General features: G+C 45.4%; 1 protein-coding gene across 1 annotated transcript in view; it reads right to left on the minus strand.

The window, feature by feature from the left end:
• Nucleotides 1-26488, minus strand: part of SHISA6 (shisa family member 6) — a 266118-nt gene that overhangs the window by 150229 nt on the left and 89401 nt on the right. The gene's annotated exons all lie outside the window — the stretch shown is intronic.

A 26488-nucleotide genomic window follows, 5' to 3' on the forward strand; every position in this document is an offset into this window, starting at 1 on the left:
CTCAGAACTGAAAGCTTTTTACAGAAGTGTGTATTTATCATAACCCCAGTGAGACACAGAGAAACAGAAAAGGGGCCTGGGGCAGGAGTTTGAGTATTTGGTTTGCTCTCCACCGCACTGTCCTGCAGGCAGGCGGGCAGACTGGAAGGTAGAAGAGATTAGATAGAGAAGAGATGTATTGTCTTCTGGGCTCTCTCTTTCTATGTCATTAATCAGCTTCTCTTCTCAGATAATTTGTATACAGTATAACTTAAAGCAAAACAAAGCCTGTGGAATGATTTGTGCCCTTATGAATTCTTAATTCAAGCAGGACAGCAGATAATGTCTCTCAAAATGTTGCTACTGCACTTTACAGCAGTAGCCAATTAATTACTGCAGGGATGGTGTTTCAGGGCCACCTCATCTCTTAAATAAATCTTCTGTGTCCAGTGACAGAGAGAGTTCTTATTCCACAGGCATAACACAGAGGGACAGCTCTGCTCTGGGAAAATAGCTTTGTCTACTGTAGGAGCGGTATTCTGATGCCAGCAATGACTTAGCCAGACACTGCGGAGAACACTTTCTGCTCATTAAATTTGTGTTGCATGTTGCCTTGTCTAGCATTCCTCCTCCATGTGCTCAGGCTATGGAGAGAATGGAGTTTGGTACTTGGCACCATCTGAAGTATTCAGGGCTTTGTCCTGATGGCTGGACTCTGTGCTGGTGGAAAGCAGTGGGTAACCCTGTATCTAAAGCCAGGCTCCCAGAGGACCAAAGAAAGCAAACTTGCTGTTAGCACTTCTTTAGGAAGGCTCAGTTCCAACTGAGGCATCAAAATATTGAGTACGTTTCTCAGTGTCCTACAAAAGGCCTGGCCACGGTTATTGATGTGTAATAGTAACTCCATCAGTACCACCCATGGGTCAATAAACTTTTGTCATTATCTCAACAGAAATTAAAATCTCTGGTTAGTTTCACATCTGTTTATTTGATACCAATACATTAAGAATGTTCTGCCCTTGGCAATCAATGAAACAAAGTATGCAGTGGGCTTTGGGCTGATTTCTAGCCTTTGAAGTTAAGACAGGTATAGAAATCTGTCTGCAGTTTCCTCTGTAACAGTTTGTTCTAGGGAAAAGAAGTTTGAATGCTATTCTCTGATTCTGATACAGAATTCTCTCTAAACCTATTGTAGACCAAAAAAAAAAACCCTTGCTGCTGAAAGAAATGCTCAGCTCAGGGATTTTATAGTTTTTCTTCTTTAAGATACAAATGGGGATTAATGAATGACCTCTCCTTGCCCTCAACGGCAGCTGGGTGCCCAATCGTATGTGGTGCCTTTGAAATTTTTCAAATGAACTAAAGCCGACTGCAGTCAGTGGGAGTTGTTGCACAACACAGCTGATTTGGGATTGGAACTGTAAGAAGAAAGATGACCATGAATAACAATATGTACCAGCTGAAAAACTCACAGCCTTTTGCTAGCCTGTCTCATCTCTGGGTCTTTGTGCTCCTACATGAATTACGTAAGCCTGGAGAAACTCTTAAGTGGTTTATCTCTGCACCCACTTTGCAACGCAGTAAATTGCGAAACAGGGAGGTCAAACCCATAAGTCTTCTCCAGAGCAGCGCGCAGATTACCAGGAGGCACAAGAAAAGTGCCCAGGGGTCCTGACTCACTTCCAAATGAGAAGAACGAAATAATGAATGGAAAGAAACAAGATCATAATAAATCTTGTTCTGAAGTCTTTAATAATGAAGCTTTATTGTAAATCCATCACAAAGAAACATTAATATGGAGCCACCAAATAGGTCAGGTTAATTACATCATCTGAAAATGATGTGATACCTCCAGCCTTCATAAAAAAAGTAATCAAATCCCTCGGGAGCGTGAGAGATGACTTTTTTTAATTAGTTGAGCATTAAAATCTCTGTGCTAACACCTCACAGTATTCCTCTAGCTTAGCTAGGATGATATATTTTACCTCCCGTTTGACAAAATATGACATTTACAAGGTAAGTAGTAATTAGGGCTGCTTATCTGTGTGCCAATTTGCATCCTACATGGTCAGCCAATCATAAGGTCATGGAAAACCTCGTGACCGACTATACAAGCTTTGCTGCAAGAAGGCATTTAAGGGACTTGCAGTGAGCACCTTCCCCCATGTTGCTCTTTATGAGCAGCCTGGGACCTCTGTTGCACATTTCATCCTCAAGCAGGCATGCTGAATAGCGTAACCACCTCTAGTACAAGCCTGTGGTGGCTGGGTTAAAGGGGAGGAGAGAGCTGTGACGTGTTCTCAGCCCATCCTGCGACTCCCTGGGTGACACTATGGATGACACTGAACTCTTCTTCATCGCACTCCCTTGCTCCAGTGCTGGCACCTCCTATGTTCGCAGCTCAGGTTGCGTCTGGCTCACAAACTCTCCCCTCTGGCTCCCAAATTCTCCCTAACTGCATTTCTAGCAAAATCCCAAAACTTGCAAGACCCTTGCGTTTCCCAGATCCAGGAGAATTTCGTCCCTACCCCAGGAGTGCCAAGCTGAGAGCATAAGGCACACAGCCAGAGGTGCACCAGAGATCCAATTGTGTACCCAGCTGATGCAGTTCTAACATGAAACACCAATGGGAACATATCCACAGCTCTGCTTAAAACAGAAACACTCCTATAGATTGCCCCAGATCAGCCACGGTTCCCCTCTCTGAGTCTCCTTTGGTTTCTCTTTCAGACACAACCATCTGAACGGGGTTGGCCAAAACCAATTTTTGAAGGGAAATCATCTTTTTAAAAGGAACAAACATTTCCCTTGAACAATTGAATTCCTTTTGAAATATCCTCCTGGTAGGTTTCATGTTTTGAAAACTTGAAACATTTTTCAACTCTCAAAACAGGTTTTTTCTCACTTTTCATCTAAAAATACACTTTCCCCAGGAAGTGTTATTATATTATTGCAATATATTATCCATCTTTGCCTGTAAAATATCAGTGAAGATATGTATTATTGAGTTATATTAAAATATCTATTTATACTTTTCCCACTTCAAGCAAATGGTATTTTCACCAGCCCTACTGCGCATTCCCCAGCGGTGACTCCAGCAGACTTGCAATCGCTGACAAGATGCTAATAGTGTCACTGAGGTTCCAGCACCCAGAAAAGGTTTGTTTAAGGCTTCAGTAATTGCTTTGAGCTCCACAGACTAATAATTGCCAGGCAGGAGAGCTGTGAGTCACCAAGGCACTCCAGTCCTGCGACCTGCAAAAGTACCTGGAGGAGGCAAAGGTTATTTAAGAAAGAGACATTTTTCCTTTCTGGTTAAATCCAATTTCTTTGTGTTGCTTTGCCAGTCAATGTGTAGTTGACTAAGGAGTGCAGAGTGTGACATATAAAAGTGGTAGGTGTTATTACTAAGCATATTAAACTGACAAGAAAAACACAGGGCTCGGAGACAGCTGAAAGGCGCTTTCAAGTCTCACCAAGAAAAACAAGCTTGTGACATACTCCTTCTTGACCCAAGGTTGTACAAATCAACCTCAGAAGTCCAAGGAGAGATAAGGTCCAGAACTCTAAAAGATGGCTAGAGACAACTGTCCAAAAGTCAGGGTTTGGAAAAGTGAGGAGGAACTTAAAAGGTTCTGTGAAAAAAAAAGAAAGGAGAAAAAAAAAAAAAAAGATTGCCTACTATAAATAAATGTGGGCAGGGAAAATGCTGGGGAGGGAGAAGATCTAACAGACAAACTTGGCACAAGAACAATAAAGTATACACTAGCCATGAATAAATTCAGACTGGAAAATTGAAGGAAGTTTTCAGCCATCAAAGGAACAAAATCCTGGAACAGGCTTGCACAAAGAGCAGCAGGAGGAAGAGAAGTAACTGGATCTGAGGTGAAGGGCAAGAGAAAGGCAAGGAGAGAGAACGCAGCTTCCCTGGTCACACAGTGAGTCTGTGGCCCTAGTCCCGCAGAGCAACCACGTCCTGAGGGTCTGAGACCTTTTGGTGACGCAACTGCACCACCCTGGTCCCAGGGGACCTCGATGTTGGGGGAGACAGATGTGGACTTGGAGTGATGTGTCCACGAGATCCTGTCGGTCCCTCCTGAATCACCTCCCTCAAAGACTGACGCGACATTTACTCCCTGACATTTCATTTTCTTTAATTATCAGGTCAAAGAACACTTTGTCAAGGTCACAGCAGTTCTGGTTGCTGCCTTTTTGAGTTCATTCTAATGACATCATTGTGAAACGGTGATGAGTCTGACAGCTGAACTCCAGGCTTAGAAATAAGGAAGTTTCCTCAAAAAAGATGTTTCTTAGAGAAACCCCTGTCCCTGGTTTATAGCGTGAGCCTTACCTGCAGGGGTGCTGGCTCACTTTCTTTCTGTTCTCATTTATCCCATGGCCTGGGGCACCTCTCCTCACCAATATAATGGGACTAATGAAGAGGGATTTTTGAATTGTGGATTATAAATTTTTTTTGTCACTGGAGAAAGTTCAGGAAAAAAAATAACAATAAAGTTATTTTGCAATGATCTGAAATTTATTATTTAATCAAGAACAAACAAATCACCCCACAAAAATATCTAGGGTCATATGAAACATTTATGTATTTTTCTGTTTTAAAAAATGAAATTAACTTGGGATTGAAGCATTTCAAATGGAAACACATTTCAAATAGAAAAACTGAAATACTTGCATGCAAATCTGGAAAATGAAAGATTTTGACCTATTTTTCTTAACTCTTCCCTCCCTCCTGTCCCAGTCTACCAGGCTGTTTTGCCTGACCCGTGCCATTTTCCTCCATTAAAACAGGTTTGCACAAAGCAGTTTTCCCAGCTCTTCAAAATAATTTCGGACAACTTCAAGACGGGTCCTCCATTCTCTAGGAGAATCACGAGCAGAGAATGATCCACGGTTCATTTTTTATCCTTTTCCACATGGTTTAAACATTCACTCCATGTGTCTGGGGAGAGCTCCCAGCAAGTGGGCACCCCCCCTGTCAAAGCTTCAGAGATACCTACTGTAGAAGCACATCAGAAGTGCCCAGAGCTAACATCTAAGATGTAAGATCAAGCTGATCTACCTGGGACATCTGTTTGGGGTGACAGGTGGAGGAACACAGCGATGGGCTCTGCAGAGGTGCTGAGTGAAGCAGGACTTTGTAGGAGACTACGGTCCTGGTGGACACTAGGACTTCTGAGTTAGGACAGCCAGTTTCTCGCTGCTGGCAAACCTAACTTCAGAGATTTCTTGACTCCCTGCTAAGCCAGGTGGCTATCTGGCTTGTTCTCCATTTTTGTGCTCCCTGGCCAAAATCAGTAAGGAAATTATGATTACTGGGTTTTTTTAAGTTCGGGTTTTGGGGTTTTGTTGTTTTTTTTGTTTTGTTTTGGTTTTTTTTTTTATACAGATTATTATATAATGTTTGCAGCAACAATAAACATGCAAATCCAGGAGACAAAAGATTTGTATGAGATCCTCTCAAGTAGGGTGCAAAGGGAGTTTTTTGCAAGCTTTCTTTTTTTTTTTTTAATTTAAATGTGGCTGTTTGGGATTCATCAGAAGAGCACAGATATAACCAAAAACATCCATTCAGAGCTTAGATAGACATGGAATATCACTGGGTCAGTCCTCTGCAGCTAAAGATCAGGTTTCCAGGGACTTGCAGATTAGGGATGCCATGGAATGGCCCTTTTAGATATATAAGCAACAGAGCAAAACCAAACTCCAAACCTGAACAAAATGTTCACAGATCAGAAAGAAAACTAAGCCCACTGACAAATGTGTCTGGAGGTAGCTGATTTGTTCAATTTTAAATGATACAGCATTCATGCCTGGCTCTCTGTTATTTATAACAGAGAGCCTTCGGGTCTCTGTTATTTCAAGCAGGTTTTGCTTTGAGACTGAAAATGAAATTGAAAGTAGGATGTTTGAAACAAGAAGTGCAGAGAGCATTTCAAAAAAGACCGAAGGAAATGTTTGTGTAACAGTCAGCAAGAGACGCCACTTGGCTTTTTGCTCAGCCTCACTGCTAAGACTCATACAGAGCGCGGTATTAGAGACTAGGTTAAATAAACCCCAGAAATAATGCTAGATGTTCACCATGGGACTGGTAAAATGTGTTGCTATTCTGCATAAGAAAAGACTCCTCTTTAAATGCGCAGGCAGTCTTCAGCTCAATTTACTGATACAAATAGGGCAGCTCAGAGTCAGAGTGAATACAGAAAATGTTTTCTTATATGCAAATGAGAGATCACATTATTTCATAGAAGTAACTATAATAGTTGGAAATTAGCAAATGTTTCCAGATCCTTGTTAAAGGCAAAAAAAAGAAAAAAGCTCATCTAATGTTCCCGGATAAAAATTACATTAATTGAAAGCTTGATTCTATTCCCTAATGAATTTTCCTGTTGCATTGTAATTAATAACTACTTACATCTAAGAGAACTCTGTATCGCTTCAAATTAGGGCATTACTTATAAATATATCAATGTTTTAAGACTAGTTCTTAAGAATACCACACATTGCCCTTACAATGGCCGTCAGGGTGAGGAACACTAAGAAACCCTGAATGGGTGTTATAGCAACTGTTGTGCAGGATGCCGTTGTGAGCCAACTGAAAGCCTGAACCCATCCTCTACCAGGCGCACTCTAAAACCAAGGACCTCGTGACATATCTTCACGGTGACTCAAACACACCAGACCTTACAGTAACCACCACTGGGGGCATGTTGAAGAACCACCCCGAGATTTGGTCTTTCTCCGATACCTATCACTTTTTATCATTCCAAGGCCAGGCAGGATGGACAGAGGCAGATGTGCCAACCACAGGGCATCCAGGCCAGTCCACGTGCGATTTCCCTCTGGGTCACCTCCAAGTCATCCCAGAGATGGTCCAGAGAGCAACAGGGTGGACGGTTTTTGGCCGTACTTGAACTCTAAACTTGTCCTTGAGGCTGCTCTTACAATAGAGCAGATACATCACTTGGATGCTGCCTGACACTCTTTAAAAAGGGCTTCAAGGATACTTTTTTCCCTTGTTGCTGGAAAAGAAAGAAAGGCAAGGAAATGAAAACATTGCAAGAAACAAGCTGACACGTGAATGTGCCTTCCTGCGCAGTGTCTCTGTCACTGTTCCTGCTAATGCAACACACACCCACGACCAGGCTGTGGATGGTGCCTACAGCATCCAGCCTCAACGAGTGCTGCAGGATCCAGGCCAGTTCCCATCAAAGTCAAGCTGATTATTTTAATTAGCTTTGTTTCCTTCCAGCCCCCTGACTCTTTACTTCACTTATTATGGTAACTGATTTGAATGTTAAGTCGTTAACCTTGATCACAACCCAATTAAAAAGTCCACCATAAAATACCGTGCTTTTGCCATCTTGACTTGAAATAATTAATGCGAGTGGCAGAAAAATAACTCCCACTCCCACTCATCATGCCTGTCTGGGGAACACGGCACAGAAGCGGGAACCACTTGTTGTTTTGGGACTGTCACCTACTGATGGCACTGACCCTTTTTTGACCCAGCAGAGGAAGCTGGGGAGCCCTGAAGGCCAAAGGAGAGCAAGGTGGAGAGGAGGGCTGGATGACTGGTCCCATCATGCCTGTAATGCTTCCAAAGGGGAAAACAGGTTTCTGCTGCACAGGAGAAACCCCGGCGGTAACACTTTGAAAGGGACATGGTGGCAAGAAAGGAGACCTTACTCAGCAGCTGGATGGAGGTGACAGCGCTGGCAGTGTCAGTGCCCGGGACTGCTGGCCCTCGAAAAGGGATGGAGTCAGACCCTTGGGGAAATTGGTTTTAAATTAATGAGTGCGGTATTTTTTTTGTTACTTATTTTAGAACTACATTCTAGTTTTAAAAAGCATTACGGTAACATTTTCCCTACTGTCACAGGTACAAAAGGTTTACAGAAAAAAAAATATTTTTAATTGGCCTATCCCTTAACCGAGGGAATGAAGGTCTTTTCCAAAACACCACTTGCTGTCAGCCATGGGGTACATCTAGGAGAGCTGGTCCTGTCCATCAGTACCTCTGGATTAGCCTTTGTCTCCTTCCACAACCCAGAAACCTCCACAAATTTCCCTGCTCAGAAATATTCCTCTGACATCGGCTTTCCTCCCCGCGGTAGCTCAGAAACCCATAAAAGAGCTTTTTACAGTGGAGCTTGGATTGAAATCCCTTATCCCCCATCAACACACACACACACACACACACACACACACTCTCTCTCGCACTCTTGTATTTACAGATTACGAATTTTCTTTACAGGCAGGAGCTGCATACATGCACATACAAATCTCAGCACAGCAGGGTCCTGAGCGCTGTTGCTGGAGCAGCACGAGATGCTGCTGGTAACCACGGGTGTGTTGATAGCTAGGGCAAAACCGTGTCTTGTTCACTAGGCTGCGAAGTCTGGGAAGTGGTATATAAAAAGCTGGGTATGGATGTGTGCCAAGAGGTAGTAAACAAACTGGGAGCTCTGTTTTTCCTCTGGCTTTCACTCCGGAGCCTTGTCTGTCTGTGGAGGAGAGTGCCCGGCTGCACTGGGCAGATTTTTCGGATTCTAAAACCGGTGCCTTTTTCGGGGGGGGGTGAGGGGAAGATGAGGAGGGGTTGTAATTAACCCTGCTTTCTGGAGTGCCAGTGAGCAGCAGGGAGCTGCACGGACTCTGGATTCAGGCCAAAGACAGTAAGTGACACGAGAGCAAAGTTCAGAGCTGCCTTCAAATCTCATTCACGTAATGAAAGCATGAAAGCAGATTCACACGATGGATGAACATGAAAAGCCAAACATATCGATCACTCCGTACATCGCTGGCAACCAGCTGTTCTCGCAGCAGCCTTACAAGGGCTTTGCTGCAGTCAGACACGAGATAATGAGGAGGAAACAGAGGAGCCTGGACCGGGTGGGGTTTATTCCTGGGGAGAAACCGTGCTTGTCCCAGCGTCACCTGTGCTGGTCTGATGTTGCTCCCGGTGCCCGTGTTTTCTAAATGGTGGACCCTGTTCCAGCAGACGCATCGCGGTGTGTCTGCAACCTGCTGCACAGCGGCAGCGCCAGGGCTGCAGGAGCACCGGCACTCCAGGGCCGCCCCGGCCGAGGGGCCCAGACGCACGCGGGCTCCGCTCCATGAAACACGCAGCCTACGGCGGGCAAGGTAAGACAACGCTTCGCATTAATTCTCCTCTGCGCAATTAGGCAGGATGAGGCGGTTCCCGCGCCGGGGAGAGCGGAGGCCTCCACACACGCGGGACACGCCGCAGGCGGGGAGGGGGGGCGGCAGCGCAGGGGTGTCTGCAGCGGTGCAGGCCCCCAGCCGTGCTGAGGCGGGCAGGGATGCTGCAAGGAGAGCGGGGGGCGCCAGGTAATTTAACCTCCGCTGTTTCGTCGGCTTCTTCATGCCACTCCCTGTCTCAGCCCAGACCACCCCGGGTTTGCACCCTCCCTCCCAGCCTCCCGCCCCCCCGCCCCGGCTCTCTGCAATCAGCCCCTGACGGGGGTGCCCTCAGGGATGCTCTCTCTGCCCCATCTGCCTGCCCAAATCAGGAAGCCAGAGCCCCTGGCAGAAGGAGACGGTGGGCCTCAGATTGCCCCCGCACACCATCCTCTGGGAACCCACCCACGGGCCCCAGCAGCACTGCGATCAGGGGAGGGCAAGAGCAGGACACGTCCATTCAAGAGACCCACCAATGAGGAGGTCCTTGGCCTACTGGTTGCCGAAGGCACTGAACCCCCCTCGCCCTGTGCTGCAGCCCTACAGACGGAGGGCAGAGCAGGGAGAACCAGCTTTTCCCATAGGAATCCTCTTCCCAAAGTCCCCGTTTGCTCATTCAACTGGGAAACTGTACAGGGAAGGGAAGGAGGAAGCAAATCATGGTTCCTGTGACAGCAGCACTGTTCCTGCCTGGGTGTCCAAGCCTTCCTTCAGAAACAGCAAAACAGATATAAAAATAAAATAAGACAATGCAGAGTATCTCCTTGACCGTGCCTAAGGCTGTGGCGAAGCCCATGCACTGTCCTCAGAGCCCTTTTTTAGGGCTTCATTGGCTCCTCCAGCTGCTCCCTTGACCTTGAACTGCAGATGTAGAAATCTCCTTCAGGGTCCATCCTTGTCCCTTTGATCTGGTTTCCTATCTGCAAGGATGCCTTCCTTGTACCTTGTTATCCATGTCCTGCTGGCCTCCGGAGCCTCTCCGCAGCTTCCACTCCTCTCTGTTACCTACCCAAGTAAGGGTTAAACAGCTTCCCGGCTCTGAATCAGCCTCCTCCTATTGAGGAGGAGATATGAGATATGGTTTCATATGATTTCTTCTGGGGGAAACGTGTGACCTGCATGTCCGTGTCCTGAGGTCTCTATGCAGCTGCTGTAGAACGCAGGTTTTAATTCCATGGGCACATAATACCCCTTTATAGAACGCTCTTCTCTGTCCTCATGGTGCTTGGGGTTAGCTGTGGCGAGGAGATGTCTTTTTCATTTGTGGTGAAAGTTTGAAGGAGGATAATAACAGACGAAGAGATTGCAGGGAGAAAAAGACAGGTCTGAGTTTAAGGAGCTGTTTTGAAGACCTGGAGCCTGTCTCTGTGCCAGTGTTTCTATGTGATGTCAGATGAATCCTCACCCTGTCACCACATGGTCACTTGTTTTCCTTTTTTTCAGCTTTTGGCACCTAGAGATTAATTTGCAAAGTCCTTCGCACTTGCATCTCTATCTCCATTGCGTGAGGTTGTGTTTTCACCCTAACTATTCTAGACCAAGGATGGGATGAATTTTTTTTCTTGGAGGTGCTCATTTTTCCCCAGTAACCATGCAGGCTGGCTACCCAAGTCAAACAACTACCTGACAGCTAAGGCAGCAAGATGGATACTACCTGGTGTGTCTGCTTAGGGATGGGGATTTTTTACTTTCGAGGCTCTGCAACCTTATTGTCCTTTCCTGTCACTAAATGATTATCCCTTCAATGCCAGGGTTTTCTGTCTCACAGAGTACAGTTCATTCAACAACACGGAGCTCAAAAAAACCCAACAAACCTACAGTCCAAATCAACAAACAACAACAACAGCAAAGAAAAAAAAACAAGCAAACACAGAAAAAGCAACTCTGTACCCTGTACGAAAAGGATGTTCAGCATTCAGGTCCAGAGCTGGAAGATTTTAAAGGCAACAGAAGTGCAGGTCATGTGAATTGAATGTTCTGCGAGCAGAGCTCAGGCTTGATTTGTTATTTATCAGCAGCTAGCCTCAACGCTACAGATACGTTCTGCAGCAGCCCTTGAGGGTTCAGGGAGTACAGGGGAGTCAGGAAAGCAGCAGACAGGCAGGGCAGTTCTGGAGTTGGCCAGTGTCGTCCACATCTGACTTCGTAGTACAAAAGTCTCTGCTCTTTACGGCTGCTCACGCGGCTATTGCTGTGCATAGGATCAGGGCACCCACTGTGTGATGGTCCCCGTGACCACGTTGTGGTCCACAGGGAATTATGATTGTAAGAGAATACAGGATCCCCTTCTTTTGGTTTCCTTTGTTTCATCTATAGAATCCATCAATAATTATTAATAATTATTAATTTACTCCAATATTGCACATTTCTAAATTTGTCCAAATATGCTTTTCATCTACAGATGTGCAGAAGGAAGAGTACACAGAGATAAAAAGAAGTAAATTAATCCCGGGAGAAATGCCACATAAAGTTTTGGAAATCATGCTTTTAGAAATAAGAAACAGAATTAAGATTGAGGATGTGCCTTAGCTCTACCTCCTGATGCCCTAGAGGATGGTGTCTCATTATTTTGATACATTTGTGTGTCGATTTAATGTGCTGTGCAACATAACTGCCATTATTCATACCAGCTAGTGTATGGTAAATTATGGCATCCTACTTTGGATTTGGTTGGACTTCTACTACTAAAGGAGTCCAAGAGAACAGGTCATGCTGGAAGAAAATCAATTCTTATAGACTTTCTAAAGCCTCTAATGGGAGCGATAGTAAATCAAGAGCTATTTTTACTGTAAGGAAGCCCCATGCATTTGGTATCCTTTTGTAGATTCAGTTATCTACGTAAGAGTGGAGAGTAGCAAATACTGGATCGCTCTTTCCAACACCTCAAAAGCTAAGGGTCCCAGAGCAATAGGTCTTATTTTATTATCAGGATTCAGGAGTATGGTATTAATCACAAATTATGAAACTCTGAAATGTACATATTACAATAGAAACAAGATTTGCATAATTAAAGGAATACTGTGCCTCTAGTCCACCAACAGGTTTGGAAATATCTGGCTGGGAAGCTTTAGGTCCTTCATTTTCACTAACTTGGACTCCTTATGGTACTATGAGGCAATGGGGTGACTTTGAATGCCTGATATTGCTACATCTGGAAAAGCTGCCCCTGGCACACAACTGTGTCTGCATTAGATAAAAACACAAAGGAAGGAGGGAGGATCAAAGGCTCAGGAGGAAACATCTCAGTGGCCTTCTTTCAATCTCACAAGTATGAGACTCCTTACAGGCCTAGATGGTCAAAATGATTTTTTTGTGAGATGCAAAGAGCAAAGATCACAAAGGCAGATGTTAACTTTAGCACATCGTTATGCATCACACAGCTATACCTTACCACTGTAACTCGTGCAGATGCCATATGGAACACTAGAGGAGTGAACAGAAGGAGTCATAACTTCATTCTTTTTCATTGCTTGTCCTCAGTAAAAAATGCTTAGTAAATAAGTAATTTGTCATTTCCTCTCTCCAGTAGCAAAAGGAAGACTAGGGAAAATGTGGGCCTGCCGCTGAATGAGGTGGGTGCCCTGGTGATGGAGGATGCAGAGAAGGCAGAGTTACTGAATGCTGCCTTTGCTACAGTCTTTACTGCTAAGGCCCTGGAGGTAAGTGAGAGAATCTGGAGAAAGAAAGTCATAGGGTTAGAGATCATTTAGGCAAACTCGACACCCACAAATCCATGGGCCCTGATGGGAGGCACCCACGAGTGCTGAGGGAGCTGGCAGATGTTATTGTGAAGCCACTCTCCATCATCTTTGAAAGGACATGGAGAACAGGAGAGATGCCTGAGAACCGGAGGAAAGCCACTTTCACTCCAGTCTTCAAAAAGGGCAAGAAGGAGGACCCAAGAAACTACAGGCTGGTCAGCCTCACCTCCATCCCTGGAAAGGTGATGGAACAACTCATTCTGGATGTCATCTCTAGGATGTAGAGGAAAAGAAGGTTATTGGGACTGGTCAACAAGGATTCACCAAGGGGAAATCACGCTTGACCAACGTGACAGCCTTATGATGGCATGACTGCCTGGGTAGATGAGGGGAGAGCAGTAGACATTGTCTACCTTGACTTCAGCACGGCTTTTGACACTGCCTCCCATAACATCCTCATAGGTAAGCTTAGAAAGTGTGGGTTAGATGAGTGGACAGTGAGGTGGATTGAGAACTGTCTGAATGGCAGAGCTCAGAGGGTTGTGATCGGTGGCACAGAGTCCAGTTGGAGGCCTGTAACTAGTGGTGTTCCCCAGGGGTCAGTACTGGGTCTGGTCTTGTTCAACATATTCATCAATGACCTGGATGAGGGGACAGAGTGCACCCTCAGCAAGTTTGATGATGATACAAAACTGGGAGGAGTGGCTGACACAGCAGAAGGCTGTGCCACCATCCAGAGAGACCTGGACAGGCTGGAGAGTTGGGCAGAGAGGAACCTAACAAAGTTCAACAAGGGCAAGTATAGGGTGCTGCACCTCGGAATGAATAACCCCCTGCACCAGGACAGGTTGGGGGTGACCTGCTGGAGAGCAGCTCTGCAGAGAGGGACCTAGGAGTCCTGGTGGACAACAGGATGACCATGAGCCAGCAATGTGCCCTTGTGGCCAAGAAGGCCAGTGGTCTCCTCGGGGGCATTAAAAAGATCGTGGCCAGCAGGTGGAGGGAAGTCATCCTCCCCCTCTGCCCTGCTCTGGTGAGGCCGCATCTGGAGCACTGTGTCCAGTTCTGGGCTCTCACCATTCAGGACAGACAAGGAACTACTGGAGAGAGTCCAGTGGAGGGCTACAATGATGATGAAGGGCCTGGAGCATCTCTCTCATAAGGAAAGGCTGAGACACCTGTTTAGGCTGGAGAAGAGCAGACTGAGAGAGGATCTTATCAATGCTGATCAATATCTACAGGGTGGGTGTCAAGAGGATGGGGCCAGACTGTTTTCAGAGGTGCCCAGGGACAGGACAAGGGGTAGCAGGCACAAACTGGAACATGGGAAATTCCATCTCAACACGAGGAGGAACTTCTTTGCTGTGAGGGTGGCAGAGCCCTGGCACAGGCTGCCCCGAGAGGTGGGGGAGTCTCCGTATCTGGAGACATTCCAAACCCACCTGGAGGCGTTCCTGTGCCACCTGCTCTGGGTGACCCTGCTCTGGCAGGGGGTTGGACTGGGTGATCTCCAGAGGTCCCTTCCAACCCTGGCCATTCTGTGATTTTGTGGGAAGTCTGTATACAAGAAACAGTTAAAAAATAATTCTGCCATATGAGCTAATAGAATATGTCTGTTCCGGCAGAGGCTTGTGAACAGCTTCTGAGGCCACATGGGAACCTCATTGGCTTTTCAAACTCAAAGGGACTTTGCTTAAGTTCCCTTCCAAAGGAAACTGCTTCAGCTCGTTATTTGCAGACAGCATCTGTCACTTTTCTATGCCAGTGGATGCTGATCGTCCTCAAAGAACATTGTACAAATGTGCAGACTAGTGTGTGTTGAGAAAGGACTGCTATTATATCAATTTTCCACTTGAAAGCAGCAATAACAGCAAATAAAGCCTGAGCCACATGACTCTGTTGGATCTGGGGCACTTTCACTGAGGCATTCACCCTAAGTGAAAGACGAGAAACTCAAAGGGAAGGTGTGGACAGCTGCAGTGCTGCCGGTGTATTACTGAATACTCCCCGTAACCCTGTGCAATGCAGAAACTGGCTGCTCCTGGATGCGCTGGTGGGCAAAGCAGATGCAAGGAGACTGCAGCTGTGTCCTCTTGTGGACGTGCTGAAGGACCTTCTTCTTACTGAAGGGCTTGAGACCCATGTGTCATTGGGTTGACAAAAAAAACCTGCCAGAAAGTGCAGTTTCTGTGAGAATGTATGGCGTAAAGGACAGAGCCGTGCTTTGACCAACAAAGCATTTGAGGTGCCCTCTCCTGTGAAACCAGCAGGAGTTGAGCACATCAGCTCCTTTTCTAGGTCTGGATGAGGGATGTTTGCTGTGCTGTGTGTTGCCATCAGCAAGAACAGTGGATACATGGAAGCTGCAGGGAGAAGGGGTGCTGCTGCCATGCCTCCTTCCCTCCAGTTATCCTGACAAATACCACTCTGTTAGCTAGGTTCTGCTGCTGTACAAGTCCATCTGCCATTTTGGTAGCAGATTATGTGTTAGTTTCCAGGCCTCTTCCTATCAGGCACTGCTTTCCCAACCAGACAGACTCATTCCTTCGCCTGGCTTGTCAAATGGGCAACGCACAGGTTCTTCATCCATTCACTGGTATGTCTGGCACAAGCAGACTTTTTCTGGGGTACTGCAACAAGCACTTGCCTATAGAAAGTAGGGAAGAGTGGAAGAAGTAGCAACTGTTTGCTGCCCTCCAGCTCTGAGCAGCTCTATCCGGACGTACCCCGTGATATCTGCTGTATGACAGACATCTGAGGATAGAGCATTTAAGGACATTTGATTCTGTTTAGGACCAGCAGGTGTTTTGTTCTAAAGGGCAGGCCAGGCTGTTATGAGGGATGGGATATTGTCACTCAAGGCTGTCTTTTGTAACTCGTCCTGTAAGGCCACGTGGAGGGGTAGGGATGGATCAAATGGCGTTTCTTTTTCAAAAGCTTAGGGCAGGTCTCTGAAACGATTAAACAGAACGACGACTTCAGAGTAAGAACATTGAGTATTTTGCTGCATCAGCATTTCTCTCTGTGCAACTTCCAAGGGCATCTCTGTCAAGTGCTGTCAGAGCTCAGGGTGGTAGGTAGTGCTCGGGCTGCAAGGCATCTCCGTGGGCACCAGGTTTATTTCTGGAACCATTTGTTGCCTTCAAGATGGGGTTCTGGTGCTCCAGCCGTACAGACTTCCCATAATGCAGCTAGGAAATACTGCAGCTTAGACAAATTTACCATCCCTCCTTCAACTTTTACAGCAGGTCGGTGACTCTGGGACATTTACTGCCCGGCTGCTGCAACATTTATGCCCTGAGACTCCTGCAAACAGGAGCAAGAATCCTGACTAGCCAGGGATGAAATCAGAGGCTAATCGCAACACATGCAGCCTCTTCTGGTTGCCAGCACTGGGATTATTTCATCCCTCTAATTTAAACCACACACAAGTTGGATGTCTGCACTCACCTAGTTGCCTGATTGGAGCAGACAGGAATCTCTTGTAATTCATTCTGGGTATTTTAGGTGGCTTTCTCCCAGTGACTAGTGAGGAGACTAGGTGACTCCTGGATGGCTGAGGTTAAGTGAGATGACCTTTCTCTCTCAAGTGCTAAAGTGAATGGAGAAATAGGGGAAAATATCAAGCAGCAAGTATTTCTTGGGCATGCCTTGACTTCTGTTACTAAGACCACTTCACCATGTGGTCTACATTCTCTAAAACCTCTCCAGGAGAATCTGGAAGACTACTTGGGAGACTTAGAGTACAGCTGGAGTTAATGAAAACTTCCCCCTAACTTTGGGGGAAGAAGATTTCGCTCCTGGTAACTTCATCCATGACACCTGCATGTGTGGCACCCCAAGTCAACGCTCTGACTAAGACTAAGGCTTTTGAGAAGCTGTAAAACAGGCAACTGTCATCATCTTGGCTGCTCACCCCTTCCAGGCCTTGGCAAGGAGGCACTCGCAAACATACTGGTAAAAAGACTGAACAGCATCACCCACCAACAAGCTCCACAGTCTCCTCTTTGTGCTTGTTTCCAAGAATCTGTTTGCTTCCACATAAGACAGACAGTTCAGGCATAATGGGAGGGAGTGGCCTGTGGCAGACCTGTATCTAAAGGAAGGACAAAATTAAATAATCTGATCCTCTGCAAAGGATGTTCAATGGAGAAAGTAAAAAAAAAAATTTGTGTGAATTCTGACGCAGTTGACCTGCAGCACTTGCGTGGCATGTGAAAAATCCCCACGTTCCCCAGAGCAAGCTACAGATTTCTCAGTATGACCTCTGCAATTCAGATGTTTGTTTTCCCTATATAAGAAAAGTTGGAGCTTTCACAGAGAAGAGCCATTTCAATTTTCATCAGTTAAAATCTCAATTGTTGAAATAATGGTCCTGTGGCAGGAGGAACAAACCTTCTTCCTCTGACTGCAAAGCGAAAACAAATGACAGTCTGTCTCCTGCCTTCTTATCAAGCCCCCCAAACTGTTTTTTCTTCCTTGAAATATAGGAAAATGAATTTTGAAGAGCTGACGATGAGATTACGTGGAATGCCCTCTTCACAAGAAGAAGCTTTGAAAAAAGGAAGATGTAGTATCTATGAAAACCCAGATGAAGGATATTCACTGTTACCCCAGCAACTTCTTAGAAGGGAAGTGACCTCCCACAGCAAAGGGAGAGCTGTGAGCTGAGGAAGAAACGTCTCCTGGAAGCTGGTTATGATTGTCCATTGCACCCCCCAGGGGCATCATGCTCTGGGAAGGAAAGGAAACCGGACTGAGGGGACATGGGCAGAGTCCTCCCGGGGTTTATCTGTGACCAGATAATGCAGAGAGCAAAGCTGGCAGCGGGCGGCTGCTCTTGGAGTGGTGCTCTTGGCCTTTGGAACTACAGGCCAACAAATTTCAGATTTTGATTTTGAAGGAGCGTGTTTCAGACACGGTGGAATTGCATTTTTAAAATGCTTGTAGAATATTTTGCAAAGGTGACTTTGCTTGAAATTTTAAAAGTGCACTTCAGTGTTCACACACCAAACGTATTTCATAAAATATTTCAAGCTCATTCAAAAAGCTTTAAATATCTGGATGTTTTTTACAACTTAAAAATTTCTGCTTCAGTTTTATCAAAGCTTATATTTTCCATCCAGTATTTTTTGCTTAACCTTTTGGATAAAAATGTCGTCATTCTCCCAGGGCTTCTGCAGCATTCTAATAGAAAGTGTCAGACTTTGAGAATACATATGGTTTTCAGGGAACAATAATTCCTTCCATGTTTTATTAGAATGCAAACTGCCACTCCATATGCTGGATCTCCTCCAGAAGGGCTCAGATTGAGAATTAGACGGTATCGTTTAAAAATTCAGACTAATTCTGCTCTCACTACAACCAGTAGCAACTGTATTGCTGACCTCATCAAGAAAAAATTAGGATTCGTATTAACTCACACCAGAGTGATGTGCTGGAACATCAGCATTACCAGATCTGAATCTTTTTTCCCAAAATTTAGCTGTAAATGACATCACATCTGAAAGACACCCTTTTCACAGCTCTCCATCAGGTATCGACATTGCAAAGCCATGCAGTTGGTATTTACATGTGATACTTTCAGGAGATAATTACAGATCTCTCCTAGCCTGTGTTTTAGCAGTCTTATTGCATGTCAGAATTTAATATTGAGGTGAAACAAATCCTTTCTGGAACTTCGCTCCTCAGAGCCGAGTGCCAGGTGGCGGCAGACTGAGCATTCGCTGCTCGCAGCCAATTTACTTGAGCAAGGTTTTGAAATAACTTTGTGACAACCTCCTAATGAAACTGGGGACAGGGCTGTTCGGAGGAATCTTATTGATTGCGAATGTCCACTGTTTTCCAGTCACGAGGAAAGCTTTGCAAGAGCCATAAATGAGCACTGTAGCTCCCGGCTCATACATCATTTTAAACATTCACCTTTTGGAAAAGATCGGAAACGGCAAAATAAATGGAGGCTCTAATTCTGGTGTTTTAACCACATTTGAGTTATTAAATGAACATGCAGAGAAATCAAAGAGAGGGCCTAGGCTGTGTCTGGGCAAAATAGCCAATTGCCGACAAATTTTTGAGCCCTTGTGGATGAGGATGGCCGAGGGGTGAGGGTGAGCGCGTCCTGGAGGGGCTGGAGGCCGGGCCATGGCCGTCCTTGCTGCTGCTCCTCTGCCGAACGAGGGGGAGCCCAGCCAGTGGGGGGGCTGCACCTCCGAGGCACCGGAGGGTCCCTGCCGGGAAGAGACCCCCACGGCTGGGGCTGCTCCCCCTGGTGTGGGGTATCCCTGGGCTTACATCGCTCATGCTCTGCGGTACCCGAGCAGGTCCCAGAAACTCTCCTGATAGGAGCATCCTTCCTTCTTCAGTGGTAGTTTAAGCCATTTATTTACAGCTTGGGATTTTCTAAAATTGTTTTTATATGAATGATTACATCTTTCAGGGAGATAATGTGTAGGGTATGGAAGCGTAAGTGAGTCAGGGTAAGTATCTGCACAGGTCGGGGTGTGCGGTTCAGGAGGAATTAGGAAAGCAAGGCTGAAATAAGGTGGCTTCTAGAGCTGTGAAGGAGCTGGGGTTGGCACAGGCATCAAGAATATCAGGAGTTCTACCAACTCTTCAGTAAGTAAAGTGACCTTGAATATCATGAAGAGTGGGGGTTTGCTATTGAAGCTTCTGATAGACGAAGATAATGCTGGTATGTCTTCTCTAATTAGATTTTTAAGTGCTTCAGGGTGAGGACTGACTTTTCACAGGGGACACTACGGCATCCAGCACAATGAAGCTCTGAAGCAAGTCAGAGCATCTGGCTTTATTATCTGAATAATGACCAAAACATAAATAGCATAATAATAAGATGGAAATGATATGATGGAACAAGAAGTAATAATAGTAATATGATAATAACAATAATTATAGACATGGTATTAGCTATAATTGTCTGATGGTGTTCAGCAGACCTGATCAGAGGGCCAAGTTCAGAAGGGGAACGTGCCCAAACATAACAGGTCACATCATCCATGTGAGAGGAGCCCCAGGGAGCTGCTGGTGTCTGTGGAGGTTCCTCCTTGGTGTAGTTTGTCTCTGAATGTCTCAGTAGGCAGTTGGATGGGTTAGTGTTACAGTGCTGGATGGGAAGATAGGAACCTGGAGATGGGGTCAGCTACTGGTATCTGGAAGACAGGAGTGGGTGACTGAAACAAGCCATCTGGGGGGAATTTCTCTGCCCAAATTCTCTCTGACAATGAGGAGCCCCATCTAAAGTAGTAATTTCAGATCCTTTGGTTGTAGTGAAGAGAAATGGGCACTTTCAAGGCCGATTCATCCCATCCTGAGAGGCATGTCTGAACTTAGACTACACGCCTAGCTTTTTGGCAATTTATACTCTCAGGACTTCACATCGCCACGTTTAAATTGGGTGTAATAACACTTTCTTTGTCGTCTCCATTGAAATTGTCAGCACTTTGTGAGCAGCTCTTTCTTTCCCTGCAGCCATACAACACAAATATGACAAAGTCCTGATCCTGGGTTCTGTAGATCCTACTGAAGTACCATTAGCCAACAATAACAATAATTACAAATTAAGCCTTCCCTAAGTAAGTACGGAGTAATACTGCTTTCTGATTTCTGTTGAATGATGTCTCTGAAGCTTTGGGATGGCGGCAGACAACACACTCTGCTACCAATCTGTGAGCCCTCAGCTGCAGCTTATATCTATTGGCGCAGAAGTCAGTTGACACCGCGCCCCGCTATGGATACAGGCAGTAAACCTGGCATAGCTGGGAAGTTTGGAATTGAGAGCACCTTTCCAAAATGCCTCCTGTGCAACCTGTAGTGATGGCAGTCACTTTTCTCCTCCCGTTTTGGCCTGCTATGATGTCACCAACACAGGAAAGAGTGATGGGAAGTCTCCTGAGATACCGCCCCTTCTGAAGACACTGTGAGCTGATGAACTATGCTGAACTACTGGAAACAAGGAAGTGCCAGGTAGGAATATCCTCCTGTACAGGTCACAGCCAGTCATAGCTTTACTCCTGTTAATTTTGTTTATGATTTTTAGCTGAAAAGGGATTCTCTTGTAAGATTGGAGACCATCAGAGTGATCCAGAAGATTCCACCTAGAGACTGACAGCACTCTCAAGCCAACTTGGCATGTCTCACGCTTCTTGCAAAAGAAATCAGTAAGGTGCATGTGGTTAACTGCATAAGGGTGGGTTCATGGCACTTGCTTCTTCACACCAGACCCTCCAAAATCTTGCTTTAACACTTGCACTTTACTGGACAAAATGGGAGTGGATGGAGGTGGAACAGTCTCCTCACTAAGAGCCCGAAAGTGCTTCACTGCCAAGTGCCACTGGAAGGATGTGACTAGTGGACCAGCATCAAAGGTGTTGCACTTCGATGGAGTCCTCTCAGACTTGGCTGTGGAGTATTTATTCCTGTACAAACCTCATTAGACATCAAGGATAAAGCTAGCATAGTCCTGACCTGTAGATTTCCTTAAAACGGTTGGTTTTAGGGGTCAAATTTTCAATCATTTTTACCCAGAGAAACTCACATAGCATCAGTGTGATGGCTCTCTGGGCAGGGAATGGGGCATAAAATCAGCTGGACTGTACCCCTTGCTGGCAATAACACGTGTCCTCCACAAAGCAGGCGTGAGTCTTCATTTACGTCTGACGCCTCCACTAAGTAGCCCATCACCCAGTACTTACTGTGGAGCAGACGCACACAGTGGGTGCACAGTAGAGATTTTCCTCAGCCCTTTTCCCTTGTCTGTTCCTGCCTCAAGTGAGCTCCACTGACTCTAGATCAATGCTTCAAAGATTCATAGCATTTCTTTGAAGACCATTAACAGCTAAACTTACTGAAGCTGTGCTGGTATTTCTGCTGATATCCCCTTTTGTCCCTGGCTGCACATGAAGAGAGGATTCAGGGTAAACTAACAGCTTATGACGGGGCTCTGTAAGATGGGCTTCACTGGTAGCCTGGGGAAACAAATTATTTATGACACAGGAAATACCATGGATAGGCATTTTTTTTCCCCCAACAGAAAATTGAGACCTAGATGAAAGCCACACATTTTTTATGCAAATTATGTTTTCAACAAAAAATTTGGTTTTTTTATTCTGAACTCATTCCTATTTCAGTGGTTTTCTTCCCTGTGTTTTTTCTTTGTATTTTTGTTGAGAAAATTGTATTTGTTTTGTGTATGTGTGGATGTTTGTGCGCGCACACGCGTATGTGCGAATAATAGGTGTTTTCTAAGTGGGATTGTTCATTACTGTCAACCTCCTTTGCAATCCTATAATTTTGGCATAAATATGTTTTTCCTCAATGCTAAATTGGGTTGACCCCAAATTACTATGGAGCAAGGGTAACTTTGGGACTAAATTGAATGATGTCTCTGGAAATGGAGAATGTATTAGCTATGTCAGTGGACAGATTCCCTGACAGGAGCTTAAACTGAGCACTTAAGAAGCGTCTTCAGCATCTTATTGTCTCTGATGAGATCATGATTCAGACTACTTGAGCAGTATCTCAAGTATGCAAACCCTCAGGGAGAAGAACTGGCTCCAAGGACAGCATTTTGATGCATAGGTTAGAAAAGAATTCTGGTTTAATTAGCTTGTCTCTGCCAACCGAAAGAAAATCGTCAAATAAGATCACAAATGGGGGATAAGGACAGCCATACCCAGGTACACTGCTCAAGCCACAGACAACAGCGACCACACAAAACCCAACCGCTGCTGTCAGACACAGCCAAGCCATGGATCTGCCTATAGATTCACCCAGTCAGTCCTCCCTTCCTTCCCCCCCAGTCCTTCACCGTGCAAGCATGCACCCACCAGGGAGATGCTTGCTTGACCTGCAACACAGAATGTTGCCACGGCGACACTGTATTTACCACTTCTGATAAATTAGCCACGCTTTACCACAGGTCATACTTTGGTTTTTGAGCTTCACACCTATGTCTCCTACAACTTTGCTCTGGTCTTGGGTCCCAACTGGTGTCTGAGAGTCATCAATAATTTTCAGATTCTTCTTCCAGCTCACATTTGCCTGCTGTTCACATTCAGTTTTTTGATTCAGTTTTCAAGCTACGGATTTCAAGTCATGGTTTTAACTGGTTTTGGACAATTGTAACCCCAAGAGAATGAACCATCCTGACATAGACAGAGTTTGCAAAGTTCACCAGTATTGCCAAGTTACGTCTGCAGGGTGCTTCACAAAGCCCTGCTATTTCCAAGAAACAGAATCATAGAATCATAGGATTATAGAATGGTTCGGGTTAGAAGGGACGTTAAAGCCCACCCAGTGCCACCCCCTGCCCTGGGCAGGGACACCTCCCACCAGACCAGGTTGCTCCAAGCCCCGTCCAACCTGGCCTTGAACCCCTCCAGGGATGGGGCAGCCACCGCTTCTCTGGGCAAGCTGGGCCAGGGGCTCACCACCCTCACAGCAAAGAATTTCTTCCTCAGATCTCATCTAAATCTCCCCTTTCGGTTTAAAATCATCACCCCTCGTCCTATCGCTACACTCCCTGATGAAGAGTCCCTCCCCAGCTTTCCTGGAGCCCCTTTAGGGACTGGAAGGGGCTCTAAGGTCTCCCCGGAGCCTTCTCTTCTCCAGGCTGAACCCCCCCAGCTCTCTCAGCCTGTCCTCACAGCAGAGGGGCTCCAGCCCTTTGATCATCTTTGTGGCCTCCACTGGACCCGCTCCAGCAGGTCCATGTCCTTCTTGTGCTGAGGGCTCCAGAGCTGGACGCAGTGCTCCAGGTGGGGTCTCACTAGAGCGGAGCAGTGGCTTGAATTCTGCACTGCAGTGTTGCTCAATCCCTTACACTAGTTGCTGTAAATGCCACTGGAATTCTGTAAATCCATGCAAATAGTTAAGTGCTTACGTATATATTAGCTAGGTCTGGAAAAACAGAATTCCAGTGGCATTTACAGCAAGTAGTATAATGGATTGAGCAATACCACAGTGCAGAATTCAAGCCATGGCACAAAACAGTTGTGTGAAAACATTGCATATAGCCCCATGCTTCCCCATGTGCTGGGTGGGAATTCTTGAGAGAAGATTTCAATAATCATTATGGCTAGTTTAAATACCAAGGACTAAATATAAGTTGTCTAGCACCTTTTATTGTGAAAACCTGTTTCTAGGTGATAATGACTTGAAAAATTGAATTAATTGGGCTGAACCCTTCCATGCTAGATGTATCTCTCAAGGTTGATTTTTTCTTCCTTTTTCTTTTTTAATTTTCAGGGGGAAAAAAAAAAGAAAAAAAAAGTTGTATCCTTTTCCAAGTAAGAAATAGCAAGGAAAGGATTTGTCTGTATTTTAATAATTTTATTTACTTATTTTAAAGCAGGGTTTTGAGGTCTGATAGGGCACTCAGGGTGGCAAGGTGTGTCATTTACTGGCATTTTTCATTCTTATCCCAAACTGCAAAAGTTATGAACATCCAAAACTTGCAGTTCCGACTTTCTCAATAAAATTCCTTAAAATGTATCAGCCAGATTCCCTAAGGCTGTAATCTGTCCTAAGGATGCCCTCTCTCCCTCAAGCTCCTACATGCTGACCAGGCTGTCACTCGCAGCATCCTTCAGATGGCCTGAGCATGCTCTGTTATAGGGATGCGGACACTGAGAAGGATGTTGGCTCCTGAGTCTGTGTCACCAGGCACCAGATCTGCGAGCAGAGGGCCTGTCTGTCCTGGGCTCTCCATGTCCAGTAACTGCCTTTCTTGCAACTAACATGCAAAGATTGAAAAATTGAAGTTAGGCAAAAAAGACGACAGAAAAGGTACCTAGGAGGGGTCAGACACAAATTTAAAGGATGGAAGCAAGGGCAAGAGGAAAAGGAGATAAAGGGGTGGAAGGGAAGGGCTGAGAGCAGAAGTTGGATGTTAATGGCACAAGAGACAGGTAGCAAAAATAGAGCTAAGGCAGAGAGAGGCAAGAAAGAAATTTAAGATGGGAAGATAAGAAGGATAAAACCCATTGGGATGATGGAACATTCCCATCCATTGGGGCGTGGGATCATGAGAAGTACCTGGGAACCAAAACAAAAAAAGGACAGCCCTGGCAATAGAAGGAGGACTGGGAAATAGCAAATATAAGCAAAGCTGAAGGTGGCTAAGCAGAGGACCGGTGGGGACAGCAACTGGAGACATACCAGGAGGTAAAAAGAGACTGACATAAAGAGGTAACATAACATAAAGAGGTTCAGATCTCCACAGAGCAAAGTGGAAATCCAGAACTGAACCTCATACTCCCAAATTTTAATATAGCTGCTTGCTGAAGATAGGAGCTTGTAGTGTCAGGTCCCTGCAGATGATGACAGTGTGTCGTGGGACCAAGTACTCTTAAGCCTAATTCCTATGAGATACGCTGTGAGTCTAAAGGTCCCATAACTGCTGGTTGCCATAGCAGGACCAATAACATCCTACAGGAAGGAATATATCTTTTTCAGTTTGTTTGTTGTGTTCAAATTGCACTAGAACCTCAGTAAAGTCGCAATCAAGTTGTCAGGTCAAGATGCCAAAATTAGGCCTCTGCAAAACTAAGTTGCTCCTCTTCTGCATTTGCTCCACGCCACACAGCCTTCTCTAGCAAATGTCATACAAATTTTGAGAAAGATCCTCCACCTTATTCAATGAAGAACGGTATATGCCTAGATTCCAAGCAGATCTGAAATTCCAGGAGCAGAGCTACAAAAACTTTCTGCTCCCATACCTACAGCTGAATGAAAGGAGGATGCACCTCTGAACACAAGAAGTGCCATAAAATGCTACAAGCCAAATTTTGTGCATGAACTGGAATATTTGAGAGCATAAAGAAAGGAGCTGGTGTAGGGAACTTCGCTGATAAAAGTGACATGAGAATATTAAGAATGAAAGTCTGTAATTTGGCATTAGTAAATTGGCTGTACTGACAACTTTGGCTATAATCTGAGCACAGTGACCTGGTTGTAATAAAAACAGCACCCCTTCTCCTAAAAATGGTGTGAAAGAAAGTAAAAAATATTATGAGAGAATTAATATACGGTAAAGCACGGCAAGTGCATGGAGATCTTAATGAACTACTGAGCAGGTACCCGATCAGAAATAGCATGTCTTGTGCCCAAGATGAGACCAGAGCTCTGTGGGCCACCATGTAAAACCTCAATCAGAATATGTACCCATAAATGAGCCCAACTTAAGAGTTATCTCACTTCTGTCACCCTCGCTTGGAATTATGACCTTCATGCTCTTTTAATGCAGTGATTTGGGAATGAAAAACTTACGTGCTCAAGCCACTGTGTGCCTTTGTCTGGTTTCACAACATAGAGTGCGTGTGCCTGATGCTGTCTGCTTTTAAAAGCTGAGAATGACAAGATCATAGAATCATTTAGGTTGGAAAAGACCCTTAAGATCATTGAGTCCAACTGTTAGCCTAACACTGATGAACTCACCACTAACCCATGTCCCTCAGTGCCAGGTCTACCCAGTTCTTAAATGCCTCCAGGGATGGTGCCCCAACCACTTCCCTGGGCAGCCTGTTCTAATGCTTGATAACCCTTTCAGTGAAGAAATTTTTCCTAATATC

Source organism: Rissa tridactyla, chromosome 15 (assembly GCF_028500815.1).
Source record: "Rissa tridactyla isolate bRisTri1 chromosome 15, bRisTri1.patW.cur.20221130, whole genome shotgun sequence".
Taxonomy (NCBI): Eukaryota; Metazoa; Chordata; class Aves; order Charadriiformes; family Laridae; genus Rissa; species Rissa tridactyla.